This window comes from Haliotis rufescens, unplaced genomic scaffold (genome assembly GCF_023055435.1).
Source record: "Haliotis rufescens isolate VD_foot unplaced genomic scaffold, xgHalRufe1.0.p SCAF_9, whole genome shotgun sequence".
Classification (NCBI taxonomy): Eukaryota; Metazoa; Mollusca; class Gastropoda; order Lepetellida; family Haliotidae; genus Haliotis; species Haliotis rufescens.
The window spans coordinates 46,780,988-46,802,112 of record NW_025964383.1 but is presented as its reverse complement, the minus strand read 5'-3'; the positions used below and the strand labels follow the sequence as shown (position 1 = coordinate 46,802,112).

The 21,125-nt window shown below is 42.8% G+C and overlaps 1 protein-coding gene and 1 long non-coding RNA gene across 3 annotated transcripts in view; both read right to left on the bottom strand.

The window, feature by feature from the left end:
- Positions 1 to 5,885, bottom strand: part of LOC124149974 — a 51,134-nt gene extending 45,249 nt beyond the window's left edge. Inside the window, exon 1 of one of the 2 annotated variants that reach the window (XM_048390662.1) lies at positions 5,633 to 5,885. The gene's annotated coding sequence lies outside the window, so the exon portion shown is untranslated. The remainder of the gene's footprint in view (positions 1 to 5,632) is intronic. The other variant, XM_048390661.1, reaches the window with a different exon arrangement.
- An 8,364-nt stretch (positions 5,886 to 14,249) lies between these two features.
- On the bottom strand, positions 14,250 to 18,724 carry LOC125377310. The gene is made up of 2 exons (XR_007219536.1): positions 18,533 to 18,724; positions 14,250 to 17,089 (listed from the first exon to the last, which is right to left on the bottom strand). It is a non-coding gene; the product is annotated as an uncharacterized LOC125377310 (long non-coding RNA).
- Between the last annotated feature and the right edge of the window lie 2,401 nt (positions 18,725 to 21,125).

Below are 21,125 nucleotides of genomic sequence, written 5' to 3'. Positions count from 1 at the left end.
TTAAGGACTGACGTAGCATGGACATCACACTCTATCAGGGACTGACGTAGCATGGAATCACACTCTATCAGGGACTGACGTAGCATGGACACCAAACACTATCAGGGACTGACGTAGCATGGACACCAGACTCTATCAGGGACTATCGTAGCATGGACACCAGGCTCTATCAGGGACTATCGTAGCATGGACGCCAGGCTCTATCAGGGACTGACGTAGCATGGACACCAGACTCTATCAGGGACTACCGTAGCATGGACACCAGACTCTATTAGGGACTGACGTAGCATGGACACCAGACTCTATTAGGGACTGATGTAGCATGGACGCCAGACTCTATCAGGGACTGACGTAGCATGGACACCAGACTCTATTAGGGACTGACGTAGCATGGACACCAGACTCTATCAGGGACTATCGTAGCATGGACACCAGACTCTATTAAGGACTGACGTAGCATGGACATCACACTCTATCAGGGACTGACGTAGCATGGAATCACACTCTATCAGGGACTGACGTAGCATGGACACCAAACACTATCAGGGACTGACGTAGCATGGACGCCAGACTCTATCAGGGACTATCGTAGCATGGACACCAGACTATATTAGGGACTATCGTAGCATGGACACCAGACTCTATCAGGGACTATCGTAGCATGGACGCCAGGCTCTATCAGGGACTGACGTAGCATGGACACCAGACTCTCTCAGGGACTACCGTAGCATGGACACCAGACTCTATTAGGGACTGACGTAGCATGGACTACAGACTCTATCAGGGACTATCGTAGCATGGACACCAGACTCTATTAAGGACTGACGTAGCATGGACATCACACTCTATCAGGGACTGACGTAGCATGGAATCACACTCTATCAGGGACTGACGTAGCATGGACTCCAGACTCTATCAGGGACTATCGTAGCATGGACACCAGACTCTATCAGAGACTGACGTAGCATAGACACCAGACTCTATCAGGGACTGACGTAGCATGGACGCCAAACACTATCAGGGACTGACGTAGCATGGACTCCAGACTCTATCAGGGACTATCGTAGCATGGACACGAGACTCTATCAGGGACTGACGTAGCATGGACACCAAACACTATCAGGGACTGACGTAGCATAGACACCAGACTCTATCAGGGACTATCGTAGCATGGACGCCAGACTCTATCAGGGACTATCCCAGCATGGACACCAGACTCTATCAGGGACTGACGTAGCATGGACGCCAAACACTATCAGGGACTGACGTAGCATGGACACCAGACTCTATCAGGGACTGACGTAGCATGGACTCCAGACTCTATCAGGGACTATCGTAGCATGGACACGAGACTCTATCAGGGACTGACGTAGCATAGACACCAGACTCTATCAGGGACTATCGTAGCATGGACTCCAGACTCTATCAGGGACTGACGTAGCATGGACACCAGACTCTATTAGGGACTGACGTAGCATGGACACCAGACTCTATCAGGGACTATCGTAGCATGGACACCAGGCTCTATCAGGGACTATCGTAGCATGGACACCATACTCTATCAGGGACTACCGTAGCATGGACACCAGGCTCTATCAGGGACTGACGTAGCATGGAATCACACTCTATCAGGGACTGACGTAGCATGGACTCCAGACTCTATCAGGGACTATCGTAGCATGGACACCAGACTCTATCAGAGACTGACGTAGCACAGACACCAGACTCTATCAGGGACTGACGTAGCATGGACGCCAAACACTATCAGGGACTGACGTAGCATGGACTCCAGACTCTATCAGGGACTATCGTAGCATGGACACGAGACTCTATCAGGGACTGACGTAGCATGGACACCAAACACTATCAGGGACTGACGTAGCATAGACACCAGACTCTATCAGGGACTATCGTAGCATGGACGACAGACTCTATCAGGGACTATCCCAGCATGGACACCAGACTCTATCAGGGACTGACGTAGCATGGACGCCAAACACTATCAGGGACTGACGTAGCATGGACACCAGACTCTATCAGGGACTGACGTAGCATGGACTCCAGACTCTATCAGGGACTATCGTAGCATGGACACGAGACTCTATCAGGGACTGACGTAGCATAGACACCAGACTCTATCAGGGACTATCGTAGCATGGACTCCAGACTCTATCAGGGACTGACGTAGCATGGACACCAGACTCTATTAGGGACTGACGTAGCATGGACACCAGACTCTATCAGGGACTATCGTAGCATGGACACCAGGCTCTATCAGGGACTATCGTAGCATGGACACCATACTCTATCAGGGACTACCGTAGCATGGACACCAGGCTCTATCAGGGACTGACGTAGCATGGACACCAGACTCTATCAGGGACTACCGTAGCATGGACGCCAGACTCTATCAGGGACTGACGTAGCATGGACACCAGACTCTATTAGGGACTGACTTAGCATGGACACCAGACTCTATCAGGGACTATCGTAGCATGGACACCAGACTCTATCAGGGACTACCGTAGCATGGACGCCAGACTCTATCAGGGACTGACGTAGCATGGACACCAGACTCTATTAGGGACTGACGTAGCATGGACACCAGACTCTATCAGGGACTATCGTAGCATGGACACCAGACTCTATTCAGGGACTATCGTAGCATGGACGCCAGACTCTATCAGGGACTGACGTAGCATGGACACCAGACTCTATTAGGGACTGACGTAGCATGGACACCAGACTCTATCAGGGACTATCGTAGCATGGACACCAGACTCTATTCAGGACTGACGTAGCATGGACATCACACTCTATCAGGGACTGACGTAGCATGGAATCACACTCTATCAGGGACTGACGTAGCATGGACTCCAGACTCTATCAGGGACTATCGTAGCATGGACACCAGACTATATTAGGGACTATCCCAGCATGGACACCAGACTCTATCAGGGACTGACGTAGCATGGACGCCAGACTCTATCAGGGACTATCCCAGCATGGACACCAGACTCTATCAGGGACTGACGTAGCATGGACGCCAAACACTATCAGGGACTGACGTAGCATGGACACGAGACTCTATCAGGGACTGACGTAGCATGGACACCAAACACTATCAGGGACTATCGTAGCATGGACTCCAGACTCTATCAGGGACTATCGTAGCATGGACGCCAGACTCTATCAGGGACTGACGTAGCATGGACACCAGACTCTATTAGGGACTGACGTAGCATGGACACCAAACACTATCAGGGACTGACGTAGCATGGACACCAGACTCTATCAGGGACTATCGTAGCATGGACACGAGACTCTATCAGGGACTGACGTAGCATAGACACCAGACTCTATCAGGGACTGACGTAGCATGGACACCAGGCTCTATCAGGGACTATCGTAGCATGGACGCCAGGCTCTATCAGGGACTGACGTAGCATGGACACCAGACTCTATCAGGGACTACCGTAGCATGGACACCAGGCTCTATCAGGGACTATCGTAGCATGGACACCAGGCTCTATCAGGGACCACCGTAGCATGGACACCAGACTCTATCAGGGACTATCGTAGCATGGACGCCAGGCTCTATCAGGGACTGACGTACCATGGACACGAGACTCTATCAGGGACTATCGTAGCATGGACGCCAGGCTCTATCAGGGACTGACGTAGCATGGACACCAGACTCTCTCAGGGACTACCGTAGCATGGACACGAGACTCTATCAGGGACTATCGTAGCATGGACACCAGACTCTATCAGGGACTACCGTAGCATGGACACCAGGCTCTATCAGGGACTATCGTAGCATGGACACCAGACTCTATCAGGGACTGACGTAGCATGGACACCAGACTCTATCAGGGACTATCCCAGCATGGACGCCAGACTCTATCAGGGACTATCCCAGCATGGACGCCAGACTCTATTAGGGACTGACGTAGCATGGACACCAGACTCTATCAGGGACTACCGTCACATGGACGCCAGACTCTATCAGGGACTTTCGTAGCATGGACGCCAGACTCCATCAGGGACTATCGCGGCATGGACGCCAGACTATATCAGGGACTACCGTAGCATGGACACCGGGCTCTATCAGGGACTACCGTAACATGGGCAGGTGTCAGATTGGGTTTTACATCCCGCAAAATAGGAATTCTGAACAAACTAGGCCCCATGTTCCCAGTTATTTTGGGTCATCTTGTTCGTTGCCCATGCAGTCGACCGCTGGTGTGTCGATCAGCTTCTTATAACGGATATCACTGATTTTTCTTTGAACAACATTCATTCTTTGCATTATACCACCCAGCTGCATAGCTGTAACAGAGGTTGGCGATAGCCGGTTACACCTCTGTGTTGCAGGTGCAGCATATCAGTTGTCATGACGGTGACGTCATTTTCTCAGTAAATCCGCATTGAAATAGACATGATACATTATGATGTTGATAAGATATTTATCACATAATGGATCGTGTTATCGAGACTACATTTAGTCTTCATACATCAACTCAATGTCTGCTTGCTAAGTTAACTGTTGACAAGTATTCCCTGTTAGGTTAGAGAGGGTTTTCTGCGGTTTGAGTGATTTTATTGATAAACATGGCTGCACGTGATTTGGCACTATTTATGATAAAGGGGCGGTTCACTCAAACACTGTATTCATCCATGGCTTCTGAAGTTACTTCAGTGAGAGACTCAAACATCGCTTATTACAAACAATAATATTTTTATCGCTCATATAATATGACACTTTCGATACGGAAAGCCACTCAGCTAATGTCCCTACTTCCTCGATGCTAAACATTGTCGGATTGTGTGCCTATGACATTGACACACGTTTAACTGCGTCACACACGGAAACACACGTGTTCAAGCATGTCCTCCTATAAACAACCCAACCCTACCCAACACGCAGGGCACAGGGTAGGTGGGCCGTGCTGACGACCTTCAAACTTGTTAGCAGCTGTTTATTTGAAATGAAGTATAGTCACCTGATTTCTTATCTACTGTAACAAGGGTTGCGGTGAAACGGGGTCATAGTCACCCTGCCTAGCGCCGTGTTTATTTCAGTCATACATACACACATACATTGAATATACAATCATATGCCTCTTCACTCGCAACATGTGCTAGTGGCTTTGGTATGTCTATTGCAACTAGCCTACATCATAATAGACATGAATTATGAGCACAGCTGTTGCCGTTGAGCAGTAGTCGAAGCAAGTGATAAGATAAGTAGACAATTTGCTGTAAAAGGCCAACAAAGTGCTCGGTTATTTTTCATTTCCTCGTGTAGTTTCAGGACATAAACACGTGTATATTGCATGAGATTGAATATGTCACCTGCTGTCTAACGTTGTAGTACTTAATTTCACATGAACATGTCAAACTGGCAGAATTGTATTCAATAACACTGGCACATGCATAGAACAGGGTATTCAGCATTGAATGGAGGACGCCTCACAATGCAAAGTTGCTGGTCTTCCTTAGTATGTCGTTGTGACTATGTTTACACAAAGTAACCCTTATTTCGCAATCAGTGATCTATCACTAAATATTCAACATACTTATATGTTTATGACGATATGGATGTGTCGTGATAAACATGGTGTCTTACCTACCTGTTGTAGGGCTTCCGACCTTGTTGGTTGCAGTGAGTTGTCGCTACGCCACGCCCCTTTTTCGATATTCCAACCACGCATGTAACAATAATATGTATTCACATCAGTGCCGCCGTATATGTTACACGTGTACAACAATAGGCCGGAGTCAGAGGTCAGGAATGGCTACAGACATCTACACCTCTTTACCGGGTGTACACATGACACACATTATCGGGTGGAGGGACCCTCCTTGCAAAGGGAGGTAAGTCTGTTCATATTGCGAAATCGTACAGTAACGAATGGCGCCACACGCCCGTGGTGTACATTGGATTTGGCCATGGTGAGCGGATTGTTTGAATATTTGGGGAGGTGTTGGGTGGCTTGGAAGTGCACATTGGTATCATTTCCTTTGAATAATGTGAAATTTGGTGAATTAATGTGAAATAATATGCAAAGTAATGAGTCAGATCTCCACAACACATAAAACTACCACAATCCCAATCTGAGTAAATTGTATTGGTGTGTTGTATTGAGCGGTGTAGGACTATTGTAAAACTGTTCTTCGTGTTCATGTTCCTGTTCTTGTTCATATATGCATAGCGTTGGATTTGTAGATTTGTGGTGATAAATTCATGTTCAGGAAACTTGGCTACTATTGGCTTACTGAGCCTCCTTGAAAGATGCAAGATTATCATCTACATCTTTATTGACATCTTTATTGACACATAATTATTGTTCCTTCCGCCGTTGGATTTTTCTTCGAGGCAAGCAAGGCAATCAGGCGCTTAAACATAGGATAACCTTTATAGGGCTTCGTAGGATTAGGAGCAAGACTAAAATGTTCAGATGTTTTAATGATATGAACCATTCCATATCTAAGCAGTACCAACCAGAGTCCCCTATACCCAAGACGCAGTCAGATGCTGGGCCAACGTTATCATTTACGTTTGGCTGTCAACGTTGGTCCAACGTTTTAGTTTTTTTTACCGTCGGCCTAACGTTGGGTCGACGTTGGTACAGCGGTGGCAGAGAAAGGATGGCCAAGATCTGTTTTTTTTCTCAATACTTCCAGGCAGCCTGAAATGTTTTTAACAAACGTATCCAGTTAAGATATCACTTAGCAAGTATAACATGCTGCAAGCTGAATTTCTATTTGAACTACATCCACGAAACAGCAGGTCGCCTCTTACCACAAGCATGGACTGCTGAATGCCAGTTCTAACCCGGATCTTCAGGGGTAGCCCAATTCGGTCGCCTCTTACGTCCAGCATTGTAATGCTGGAGACACATTCTACCCCGGGTCCCCCTGGGGTTGTGGTGTAGTGGCTTGCCACGAGTGGGCCACTGGCTTACCGCCGTTTGTGGTTGCCACCGTTGGGCCATCGAAAATTAGCTGGACGCTCCATGGCTCACCACTGCCATGCTGTCTGGGAAGCTCCATACATGGATCAGTAGGAGTCTGCATTCTATTATTAAATCATGTACACGTTATGCTTAGAGTTTTAGAAAGGCTCGTTCTGAATCGTTCAATTTGATTGATATTTGTCACAAGCAAAAGCGGAGCTGCCTTTTGAGTTGAGTTTGTTTTAATTTAAGGGGCAATGAATGGCAAGCGGTCAAAAGCGCCATGCTAGCAACCGCCAGGTGAGATCGTATGCCGCTAAGGGCCGGGTTCCTTTTTCAGCCTTGGGACCAACAATGTTAACAGGTCTTTACAGTGTTGTCACTACCCCTAGTGGACAGTACATACACCATGTATACTCAAAAACCTACTCGTCCGATGGTAGATGACCAGATGGTGGAAACACGAATACGTCCATACACCCGAAACACAAGTGTCAAAACGTGTGGTATCCCCCTGGGCAAGTGACTTAGTTCACATGTGCCTCTGTTCACCCAGCAGGGAATGAGTACCCGATATGTGAGATGGATGTAAAAACCTTCTAGCGTCCCTGGGCAGCTTATGTTGTATACTCCCCATGGAGTTGAGAATGATAACATGAATACAAACGGATCCACTGGTCGGGGATAAAATAAAAACCGCATTTGAGCTGATGCTAGTACCTGGATCCCTGCGGTATATAAATGTATAGTTTAAATTTTCAACCAAACGCGAGAAAAACAACAACCGATGTTCATTTACGACAGCCACCGTTAGAACGTCAACGTTAGAAATGCGACCGCGACTTTGCCAACCAATGATAACGTTGGGCCAAAGTCGGAATGTATACCTGTATTGTGAGTGAAGGCCTCTATGACGATCAGCTCACACACCCCGCGGGCATCTTATTGTATTCCCGTGTCACTAGTTATAGTGATGTTTGTTTGAATAGATAAGTCGCAAACGTGATAGAGCCTTGAACTGGGAAGGGGGAGGTGTTAATATTTACCAGTATTTACTGACATAGTGTTGTTTGCAAAACTGTGAACGTGTCCCGCACAGGCCAGCATTACACCACAACCTGAAGTTGATTTTCAGAAATATTCAGCCTCGTGGTTTATTTTGTGTTGTCACGTGATACTGAGCATAGCTCGCAAGCCACACATCAGGTTGTTTCACACGTAAATATATATCACAAATTAAAGCTGCCTCTATCTTATAGGGGCGGTCGGGTAGCCTAGTGGTTAAAACGTTCGCTCGTCACGCCGAAGACCCGACATGGGTACAATGTGTGAAGCCCATTTCTGGTGTCCCCCGCCGTGATATTGCTGGAATATTGCTAAAAGCGGCGTAAAACCATACTCACTCACTCACTCACTCTATCTTATAGTTCAGTAGAGTCTGGGCGCTGTATTGGGCTAATATTGGGTCTAATATTGGGTCTCTTTAGCAAACTAGTATTTTATTTGTTATTTTTTTTTTTAAATGATAACATAAACTCAGGGGCGTTGGGGTAGCCTAGTGGTTAATGTGTTCACTCGTTAAGTTTAGCCCTGGGTTCTATTCCCAACATGGATACAATGTGTGAAGTCAATATCAGGCTCCCCAGACTTGGTATAGCTATAACGGTGCTAAACGTGGCGTTAAACCAGACTTACTCACTCACTCATACACGACAGTTGACATCATTAAACACTTATGAAACTGAAACAGTACAGCCAGGAAGTGACTACATCACGGAATGTGACTGATTCATCCCTGATATTGTCCAGTAATAGATACAGAGAGGGCAGTACGCGCACATGACGATGAGGCTTCATTCAAACGACAGCAATTGTTACACCCGGAGTCAACAAGTTTATCATTTTCTGTAGGCAGCTCCTGCCGACAACACACTTGAAGTCACATTATGTCGGTTGAACAGGCGTGTACGGGATAATAACAGGACATAACCTTGTTTGTTTGTTTGTTGTTTAACGCCGCACTCAGCAATATTCCAGCTATATGACGGAGGTCTGTAAATAATCGAGTCTGGACCAGACAAGCCAGTGATTGACATCATAAACATCGATCCAATTCAATACTGTGGCGGTTTTAACACTGTTCACTGATTAGTGTCAATTTATAATATAATATGCTGCATGTACTCTACCATAGTGACATTCAACTTCAAATCAAGATAGGTATAAAGGACATATTGCCAATGTAAATATGTCATGCTGAACTGGCGTAAATAACAGTAAATGACTAAACTTCCGGACAAAAGAAACTATACACTTGAAAGTTAGATTTGAGCTAAACATTAAAAACGTTATCAAAACGTTGCTCCGCTGAAAACACTCACCGGAACACTGGAAACTTAACATGATACCTGAAATACATCACCATTTAATAACCATTTCTTGTTTGTTTCATTCGTAGCTACCATCAAACATTAGTGTATACTTCCGTTTGCCCGGCATTGTATTATCTGTTTGCAGAATGCTTGTGGGGAAGTGTGAACATCTCCGACCTGACCTTAATTTGGGCTGTTTCCCAACCTCAGTCTATTTGTTGTTGTACGTTACAGCCAGCAATATTCCAGTTGTATGACGTCATCCTGCAAATAAGCGATTGGGGGCCTGACAAACCTGAAGTTTCATTTTATCATGTTGAGGGGATTGTCCGACTAAAGTTCTCACGGAAATGAAAAAAACCTGTTTTTTCGATCTCAGATTTTAAATAAATGCAGCTAATATACAAAATATATAAATATTCAAACAACTCAATTAGTACCAATTTGGCCTTGGCACAAATACAGCGTATCAAATGTTTTTATGTCTTTTTACACGTAAAAGTGTGTAAAAATATGAACAAAACAGACTTGTGAAACTGAGCATAACCAGGTGTTAGTAGATCAAGGTGAATGTCCATGACCTATGACACCTTGATGACAGGTGAAAACAGGTGCTTGAAACCCACGTGCATGTGATTTGTCAGTGGTTAGTGATTTGTGAGCGGCATTGTGGGATAGTGAATCATCGTCAAAATATCAGAACGTAAAAGTAACATTTTCCCTTCTCAAACCTCAACTTACATGTCATTATTATGATGTACATAAACATAGCTGTTATTTTTATTGTTGTTTTGATAACTTTTTTCCAGGCTAATTTGCATAATGCCTATAGCCTGTTTCTGACATGTCAATTTGGACTTAGTTTTATTTTTGAATGTTGAAAGTGCCTACAAATTACCTCCTGTAAAGTACATTTTGTATTGAGCACTGAGATAAAAATAGCAAATCCAGACTAGTACTTTTCCAGTTGTTTTGTTATTTCGTATTTACATCTACGTATTGCATTGTGTTGATTATTAAATCAAGCAAAGCATTTTTTTTTCAATTCCATGAGTACTTTAATTCTCCTTTCCTTACAAATCATGGAGCAGAGGCCGAGACCCATTATATTTAGGGTATGGGGAGTTACGAGGATATTCCCCAACTTAAAACACATCCTTACTACAACACTTTGACAAAGCATTCTCTTGTGGAAAATATTTGGAAAAAAACAGAACTGGTTGTAGACTGTATTTATACTGCGTGAGTCGCCCTTGCGTGATGCACTAGGAAAACGTTCTCTGCCGCTGTTGCACGTGCACCAAGCTCCGTCGCGAGCTGACATTTACAATGCATGGTACACGGCTCTTCATACTTTTGTTTGGCCCTAAACTAGTATAACGTCAATTGGTTGCGCGCAAATACATGTAAATACATGATGACGGGTATTTCAGCAAATGCAGAGCCCTGAACAAGGATATAGATGTTTACCTGAATATTTTTCTCGTCAAAGGTTTACCGTATTGCTTTAAATATGAACATTTTTATAGGTACCCTGCTATAATACAAAACTATATACATGTTTGTTTTAGCGTTTAAGGAGTATACAAAATTTTGAAAATATTTTTTAGTTAATTTCACACCGTACACTTATGTGTCGCCGTAGCTGAGGTTGACAATAGACGTCCTCAAATCAAACGATGCGGTTTCGAACCTCGCTGGCGACACATGTTTTCCGACAACATTTGAAATAATTCACTTGTCAATCAATAAAAAATAGTTTCGGGTATTCCAAGTGTAAATTAATTAAAATGTTGGTTCGAGATAATGTACAATTGACAAACAACTGTTCGTTCCTGAAAAATGATGGAGCGTTTAAACAATAGAATGACGTCACTTATGTTTCAACAAAGTCCCATGCCGTCCGGGTACAATGATGCGCTTGTACCCATCCACCCATTCAGTTAGCCGCCTCCGACCGGAGTGATTAGAGTGCTGGGGATCTATGTTTTTTTAGGTCCCCAAGGGACATAAAACAGCCCTTGACATACTTGAAATACCACATATATTCGAAGTGATCACCAGCTTCCATCACGTAAACACTCTATGACGCTGCTAATTGTTCATTCCGCTGAGAGAACCATGCTGCCAGAAATACCCGCTTCCGACGGAAGGGGTCAATAATGATCGGGGCACGGGTGGCCCAGACGTCTAAGGCGCCGCAATTCGCTGTGAAGAGTTGCGTCTCTTGGGCACGCCAGAAACCTATGATTGTGGGTTCGAATCCCGGTTCGCCCCGATTATGTTTCTAGGTTTGTCAGCACCATGCCCGTGCTCTTGTTTTTCACCGAAGTGGTAAACGTCTGAGACCTGCATCACTTCGGGCTTTCCTCCCACATTAAGCTGACACGACGTGATATGACTGGAATACTGTTAAAAGCGGCGTTAACACAACTCACTCACTCATTATTGATCACTGAGACCGTACATGGTTCAGTGAAATGATTGTAGTGTGTACTTGTTAAGGTTTTGGGAATTTACATACGGTCTGTCTCAATGCTGATCCACATTTCTCCAACACCTCGTAACGCTGCCTCAATATCTGGCAGACCCTTGTTTTTCGTTGGATCATTCAGCTCGAATATTGCTCCCTGGTTCATCGTGCATGGCATCTCAGACACGACCCAAAGTACAGGGATGCACGACGCATGGTTGAGTGAGTATAGTTTTACGCCGCTCTTAGCAATATTCCAGCAATATCACGGCGGAGGACATCAGCAATAGGCTTCACTCATTGTACCCATGTGGAGAATCAAACCCGGGTCTTCGGCGTGACGAGCGAACGCCTTCACCACTAGGCTACCCCGCACGATACATGGAAACTCTCAGTCACTACATGAAACCGTGACCCGTGAAGATCCGGGGAAGAATAGGTCTTCAGCAACCCATGCTTGCCGTAACAAGCGATTATGCTTTCGTATGAGGCGCCTAACGGGATAGGGTGGTCAGGCTCGCTGACTTGGTTGATGCATGTCATCGATCCCAATTGCATAGATCGATGCTCATGATATTAATCACTGGATTGTCTGGTCCATACTGGATTATTTGCAGACCGCCGTCAAATAGCTGGAATATTGCTGAGTGCGGCGTTAAACAACAAACAAATGAAACCGTTATGTGTGTATAGGGTCGGAATCGTACATCTAATCGTCTTTACATCGTACAATGTGATATATACAGAATGTTGTTCATGCAGCTCTAAGTAATGCTTAAAGAAGAATTTATCTTCATCTGACGGGCACATTTTCTGTCAGTTTAGGAACTTGATGTTACTTTTTTGGTTTTCTTACGGATCATGACCCGAGGCGTTATACATATGTACTGTTTTTTATCATCGTATCATAAAAAGGCTTGTTTCGTAATGGTCGTTTATGGATAGTCAACTGAAATAGATGTATAATATTGGCAATACCAAGCAATACCCCTGCCATTCGAATGCGGCATCCAAACAAGTCTGGACCAGGCAATCCAAAGATCAGTATGATGAGCAATGACCCACATTGTCGGAACTCGATGCCACACCGTGAACCAAGACACCAAGCCCGACCACCCGATTCCTGGAAGGAAATGCCAGCGAGTAAGGAGGTGTGAAAACACCCTGTACATGTCCTGCACCGTTATCTCATGCATATCTGAGAAACAAACAATGGGGAACGTACACGTCAATCCAACTATTTAGAGGGTAAAGCGCACACTCATCCCCATTTGTTGACGATCGTCACCATCATGGATTCACACACACATTATGTTTGAACCTTTGCAGATTTTTTTTAAAATAGGTGAAAAAATGCATTTCACGTACAGCACTCGTCCACAAGAGTTCGGGAATTGAGTCATATTTATTATGCGTGTTATATTTTCACATCTGTGGTTACACATATACTGACCGCCAAAAGAAACGCGAACCATCGAAACATATAAGAGAGGCATGTAGGTTGAGTAAGTGAGTGAGTGAGTTGGGTTAAACGTCGCTTTTAACATTATTCCAGTTATATCACGGCGTGTCAGCTTAATGTGGGAGGCAAGCCCGAAGTGATGCAGGTCTAAGACGTTTACCACTTCGGTGAAACCCACGAGCACCGGTATGGTGCTGACAAACCTAGAAACATAATCGGGGCGAACCGGGATTCGAACCCACAATCATAGGTTTCTGGCGTGCCCAAGGGACGCAACTCTGCACAGCGAATCGCGGCGCCTTAGACGACTGGGCCACCCGTGCCCCCATGTATGTTGAGAAGAGATGTGTACCACTGTATGACCAAATGAACAATCAGTCAAGTTTTACCACAGAGTGTCTATATTCTGATCACGATATGCTGCACGTGATTTCCGAACAAGACAAATGGTGCATCTCGAATCATGGATCTATGACGTCACGTGTCATGCCTTCATGAGCGTCGGCTCATGCAAGATAACAGCATGTTCGTTTGTGCTTCAAACCAATCTAATATCTCTTGAATATGAGTAACTAATATACATTGCGACATTGTTGACACCATGTCGGGACTGTATTTGTGTTTGATGTCTTAGTTGACTGCACAAGGCAGGTTATCGTGCCAAACCCTGTCTCATAAATCAAAACACATCTGTGACGTTTATATATTTCAGAAAAAGGTAATTTCGTTGTCAGTTAGTCATTACCGTGAACCAACTTTTCACTTAATGTACAATTGGAATGGAAAAACTAGTGTTTGTTATTTTGTCACTCAAGTGAACAATGTCGAGCCCGTAAAGTGTGATTTGGACGTGTAGTTGCCCTCCTCGGCTACGGCGAATCAGGACAGCGTTAGTGTCGACTTCAAACCTGAATAAGTTAACCGAGAAATCTATACGTAAACAAATTCAATGTGAACCAACAAACAACAAAGACATGTTATACAAATAACAATTGTATTATAAGAATAAATAGGTTTACAAGTCAATAAGAACATAATGCACAGCAATTTCAGTGGCAGTACACATTAGTGGCAGTACAAAATTCAATGGCAGTGCACTTAAAATCGCAGTATGAGTGAGTGAGTTTGGTTTAACGCCGCTGTGAGCAGTGTTTCAATTATATCACGGCATGTCAGCTTAATGTGGGAGGAAAGCACGACGTGATGCAGGTCTCAGACGTTTATAACTTCTGTGAAATCCACGAGCCCGGGTATGGTGCGAACCAGGATTTGAACACAACCATAGGTGCCTGGAGTGCCAACGGAACGCAACTCTGCACAGCGAATGGCGGCGCCTTAGACGACTGGTGCACCCGTGACCCCTGATATAATGTGAGGTGTAATGTGAGATGAGAGAGGTGTGTTCTAACCCCGCGTATATATTCTAAACCTCTTCTGGAAAGTTCTACACCATGCTGGATTAGTCTGGAACATTCTAGATTTCACTTGACTCCCAAACGCATCTAAATGTAGTAACTTCCACATCACTGCTTACATAAGATTAGAATACATTACTGACAACTAATTATTGTCAAATCACAATGTTATGAGCTTCTACTGAATCTCAACAGAAACAATGTATTACACTACAACACTGTTGACAATACCTTAAACTGCCATATAGCAACACAATCGTGTGAACTTAACTCGTAAATATTTTCAAATATTTGCGTTAACCTTAAAAGCTTAGAATATAATATTTATAATATTATTTTACATACGATTTTATTTCTCACCCATGACGACATCACGCGTTTAATATAGATACACCTTTTGTTATTACGGACAAATACGTTTCAAATAGAGATAGTATATGGACACTCATTTTCGCATTTATGTAGCGCAAGCATCGTCATGATGAAGTAAGTGAGTATTGTTTTACGCCGCTTTTAGCAATATTCCACGGCTGTGGCTACAAGAACTAGACTTCAGAAAATTGTATCCATGTGGGGAAGCGAATCTTAGTCTTCGGTGTGACGAGCGAACGCTTTAACCACTAGGCTACTCCACCGCCCTGGCATTAAAGAGATTCAGAGCATCATTAACAAACAAAACATGATGTCGAAATACCATCACAATATTCATCGCCGTGTCTACTTACAATATTTAACGTTGTGTTGTAAATGAGAGTGGCGCCCCTTGGACGAAGTGGCGAGTCCATTGAAATGCGGTCCTCACGTCAACCGATGCAATCTCGTGAATCTTCTTTGCTCCGAAATTGAATATATGGTGTAGCTTACAGGTATTTACAACCAATGTCTAAAATAGATACACCATCTGCTTACTCGTATGACATCACATAGCCAACATGACACAACACGAGCGTCCAACGGGCTCCCCTCACATCCGCTCCTCCGATTTTATAGCTAGATTCTAGTTGCATGCAGATGGTTCCAACACGGTGACTTGTGTGTATATAAATGGTATTATGAATATGATTTTAGAATCGGCATCTTATCGTTGTGTATAATTGGTCTCGTCCAAATCTGCACACTGTATTGCCAGATTGCACCTTGAGACCACAGTCTGTGGCCGAATCGCCAACTACGAAAGCTGTATTCTTACGCCACCATTATTCCAACAACGTCTTTCTGGCAACGTTGCATGTCGACAGGGAACAACGTTTAAGTGAGGACATAACAACCTCCTATCTGTTAATACCACACACAGCTGTGTCGAAACTTTGTTCATAGGCATCTTCACAGACTGACTGTTAATACCACACACTACTGTGTCGAAACTTTGTTCATAGGTATCTTCACAGACTGACTTTAAATATTGTTATTAGTAATTGGTTGTTTTGTAACTTAGCGCATGTGTACTTCGTCAAACGTACATTCAGTATACATAATTATTGTTTAATACCACCCACTAGTGTGTTAACTGCTCCCTTTTATGGAAACTGTAAATGTTCTATATGACTTTGTACTTTATATGTAAACCTTAAACATAAGTGAGATTTCTTGTTTTATATGTTAATTGATGACTGTCGAGATATCCCCAATGAAGGAGCTGGCTACAGACACTTTGTTTGGTTTCTTTGAAGGTGCTGCCCGATCCCGAGCAGATCCCACAAGGCTAAATCTAGATATTGTGACGGTTTGAATACGAAAGTTTTAAAGCATCATAAATGGTGATCTGGAATTCTAGATGACAGATACACCTCTTCAAGTTACCGAGAGAAGCTGCGAAGGCTTGAGCCAAGGCCCCTCCTGGCCTGCTTGCTTCATTAAGCTTCAGTCTCACAGTCAATATCAACGCCGATCCTTGTGTCGCCTGCTACAACCACATCAATAACTTCCACAACAGCAGCCTCCTCGTCTACATCTACATCTACATCACCATCTTCATCAGTACCCTCGACGAGCCAGATGTCAACACTCATACCTCACATGAAACTACCACAGTTCTCAGGAACTAAAAATGCCCAAACATGGTGGGATGACTTCATTAATTGTTCTTATGTTTTCTCTTACAATGATGAGAAGAAGTGTCGTCTCATGCCATTTTACCTTGGAGGTGCGAGCAAGCTGTGGTTCCACACTCTCCCTGGGGGTGACAGACTGGATATGACTAAGAAGAAAGAAGTTTTCAACAAGAGAGTCATCAAAGCATCAGCCTCTGACGTCAGTTTGTTGCAGTTGGCCCAGGATCAGGAAGAATCAGTCAACATCTTCGTTACCCGGATGTTCCACCATTGATGATGGTTTGAAACTTTCGTAATCAAACCGTCACAATATCTAGAATTAGCCTTGTGGATCAGCTGGGGATCGGGCAGCACCTTCAAAGAAACGAAACAAAGTGTCAATGGCCAGCTCCTTCATTGGGGATATCTTGACAGTGATCAATTAACATTTAAAACAAGAAATCTCACATATGTTTAAGTTTTGCATATAAAGTACAAATTCATCTAGAACATTTACAGTTTCAAAGAAGCAGTTATCACACTGGTGATTTGTATTAAACAATGATTATATATACTGAGTGTAAGTTTCATGATAAACAAATGTATCATGAGCTAAGTTACAAAACGACCAATTACAAATAACAATATTAAAGTCAGCCAGTGAAGATACCTATGAACAAAGCTTACATGACCTTATGTGACGCTTATTTTCAGTTACCCATACTGATGAATACGCCTTGTCAGATGGCACTACTTATAGGCCTCGTTAAACGCAATGTCGGTATCAAATGTACGCAGTTTGAAGTACAAACAACAACCTGTGTTGGCTGTAACCTCTAACTATATATCATTCATTTCTGGCGCTGGTATATCTTGTACGTCGAGAGCCCTGGACCAGAAGGCCATGTCTAAACTTTATCTAAACTGCTGTCGTAAACAAACTTATCTGAAAGCATCCTTATATACTGTGTTACCGGGCCCATTGAAAATATGTCCAATCACATTACTGAATGATATAATATATGTACATTTTAGGCATTGCTAGTAATGTAGACATGTTCGCTGAAGCTGTTTTGCAAATGCCTTGTGCTCAGACCTATGTAAGTACAAGAGAGTTACCTATCTTATCTGTACATCGCTAAAGATTAACTTAATGGTTACATGTAAATAATTATTACTTTTAGCTCTGTCTTAGTTGTGCTATAGTATAAATATATATGTCAGGTGGCAATACATTATACACCAGCTGTAGAAATTAACGGTTTCTCCCAGCCTCCTTCCATCAAATGACTCTCAGAAACAAGTAAAGCAGTCTGGATTTTGTTGATGAACAAGTAATTAATGCAATGTATGGTTCACCATAGAATCCTGACATTAAAAGATAATGTACATACCTCGTGTCACGTGATTAACGTGGGGTAGTTCGTCTGCATTTACATAACCTTTTTATATATACAAAATAACGTAGTTATACGAAAGCATATATACAAGTGTATATATATATGCAACTAAAATACACAGCTTGCTACCACGACACTCGATTGCTAACAACCCTTATTTCCGACTACACGAATGTTGCTGAACTCGGAACAAAATACGCTAAACCCTTCAGTTACTACTAAAATTATTATTTGTCTTAACCTAACGCACATCGTTTGACTGATAAATCCGTTAAATAAATACAATCCACTTAAAATTTGCCTGAAAACATTGTCAATAACAGGAAATGAATTTCTGATAATATTGCTCCAAATAAGATACAAATTATAAAAGAATTTCAATTGTAATTTTAGAGAAATATGAAAGTACATGACTTACCTTCAAAGAAACCAAACAAAGTGTCTGTCGTCAGCTCCTTTATTGGGGATTTTTCGACAGTGAGGCACCCCCGGGGTTAGCCAGTATATATACTCTAGACATCTTGAATGGTCACGACTTTACTGCATGTTCAATTATCTGCTTGATAAGATAATTTGCTTTCGTGCGCCGGGAAGATGGCTTAAGCGGTATCCTAAGAAGTTTGACCAAGTGATGTCAACATAAGTTGAATAATAATTGATAAGTAGTCCGAAAATACTGATATAGGTTAGGCGTATCAGCAAACGTGTGTCGGGTGGCCATTGCGACAGAGGCTGAGACACGTACAGCTAGATAATAGTGACTTGCTCCAAGCATGCTTTTATGCTTTGTGATACAATGTTCTAGACAGCTGTGACCTTCACATGGGAGACTGACCGAATACAGCAATTTACGTTTTTCTAGCTTAACTCAATAAAGACTATAACCACAGTTTTATGTAAATATTGAAGCCAAAATGACCACTTTTAGCACTATGACATTTATGTTGATATCCGTGCTGACCAACAAACTATTAAACACCTTTCAGAGTTGTATAGGACACGGAGACATCGGTAACTCGCTGAAACATAAGACTAGGCACACGTGACACACTTAGGAGGCCTTCTCCCGTATACAAGTCATGTCATTGTGATGTGTGAATAGTGATAGAGCAGGAGATATATATATAAATGTCCAGTGCACACAGAAATGCACAAAGAAGTTTGTTTTGTTTGTTTTTTAACGCCGCACAATATTCCACCTATTTGACGGCGCTCTGTAAATAATGGAGTGTGGCCCAGACAATCCGGTGATTGATATCATACGCATCGATATGCGCAATTGGGATACGATGACATGCATCAACCAAGTCAGCGAGCCTGACCACCCGATCCCGTTAGTTGCCTCTTACGACAAGCATGGGTTATTAATAGGACTATTTAAAGAGCGCAAAATTCACATTACCGAAGGACATGCGCATGCTCAATTAACGGGGCTGTAAGAGCTACTATAACACACACACACACACACGCACGCACGCACACACACACGCACACGCACGCACACGCACACACACACACACTCACGCACGCACGCACGCACGCGCACACACACACACATACAGAGGCACATTTGTTAACTATATATAATGTATTGCCAGCAGTTAATGGAGCGTTGTCGGTGATGGACATTTTGAATTTCAGGAAAGGGCGGCAGATAAAGAATATTACGAAACTGTGACATTTTCATGAAATATTATTGATTTACTTCAAAATCATCTAACTAAGACTGTGTGTACATGTGTTACAGCCAACATGTATTGTATGTACACGTAACAAAGTAACACAGTAGAACAGCAGCTGGTGATAAGTCTTTTCTGTTCCGTAAAGTTAAATATAACATTTGTTTGTTTCCAGTCTAATTTGAATGACATTAAAATAATTGAATGATTTTCCTCTTCAGATAATTTTTTTTTACCCTCCAGAAATTTTGCTTAACTGGGTTGAGCCCCTATATTCATAATGTCTTTTTCAAGTATATTTCTCATATTCGAAAAAATAGTGATTATTAATACTTTTTCGCATGGTTAACAGCAAGAGCACGAAATAATGTCCGACAAATTAACAAATCGTTCCTGAGATTGCAGCATCTAATGTCTGTCTTGTGTGTATAATATTAACTGCACGTGTTCCATAACTGTAATAATAGGGAGATCGAATAACATTTGGATTATTTTTGTTTTAAATTATTTTTAACATTAAATTTTTCATTTTGTAAATTCCACTGTTTTAATTAATTTATAATAAATTACTTTTGAAAAGAACTTGTTCTGGCAAAAGAAACTGTCATCTAACGTTTGTTACGTAGGCTATAACTTGAAGCAGCTGATCTATTGGAAGGTAACAAATTATTCAGGCATGAGGGATATTCGTTCATTATCATTTTGTGTATTTTATATTTTTTTCGTCTCTCTTTAGTGGTAGCACGCCCTTTTCGATATATAAACTTCCTCTCAAAGAAGATTTTTGACAATTCTAGCACCATTAGAACACAACAGAACAAAACTTTTTGACAGATTGTATCTATTTATATATGTTTGAGTTAATTGCTGAAGCCTTTCTTGGTGTTGACCTAGCAATAATTGAAACATGTGCAGTCCATTTCGTATCTTGAGATAACGTGACACCCAGGTGTCGGTGAATTTCTACATGATCAATGGCACTGTTAGCATAACAAATAGTTGGAAAATCCCGTACCTGCATCTCGCTAAAAGGCATCTATTTTTTTTATCTTTATGGGATTATAAATTACAACCCATGTGCTTGCCCACAGATGGGGGGGAGTAGGTCTTCATTTAGTCTTTCTTCAATTAAAGCCATATCAGTAGATAAAGTTCCTATACATGTAGCATATATATCATTTATTTAAACCAGAAATAGTAACGGCCGCAATACAGAACCCTGGGGCACCCCTATCTTGGTTTGTTTGTTGTTGACGCCGAGCTCAGTAATATTACAGCTAAATGATGGCGCTTGTTAATGATGGAGTCTGGACCAGACAATCCAGTGATTGA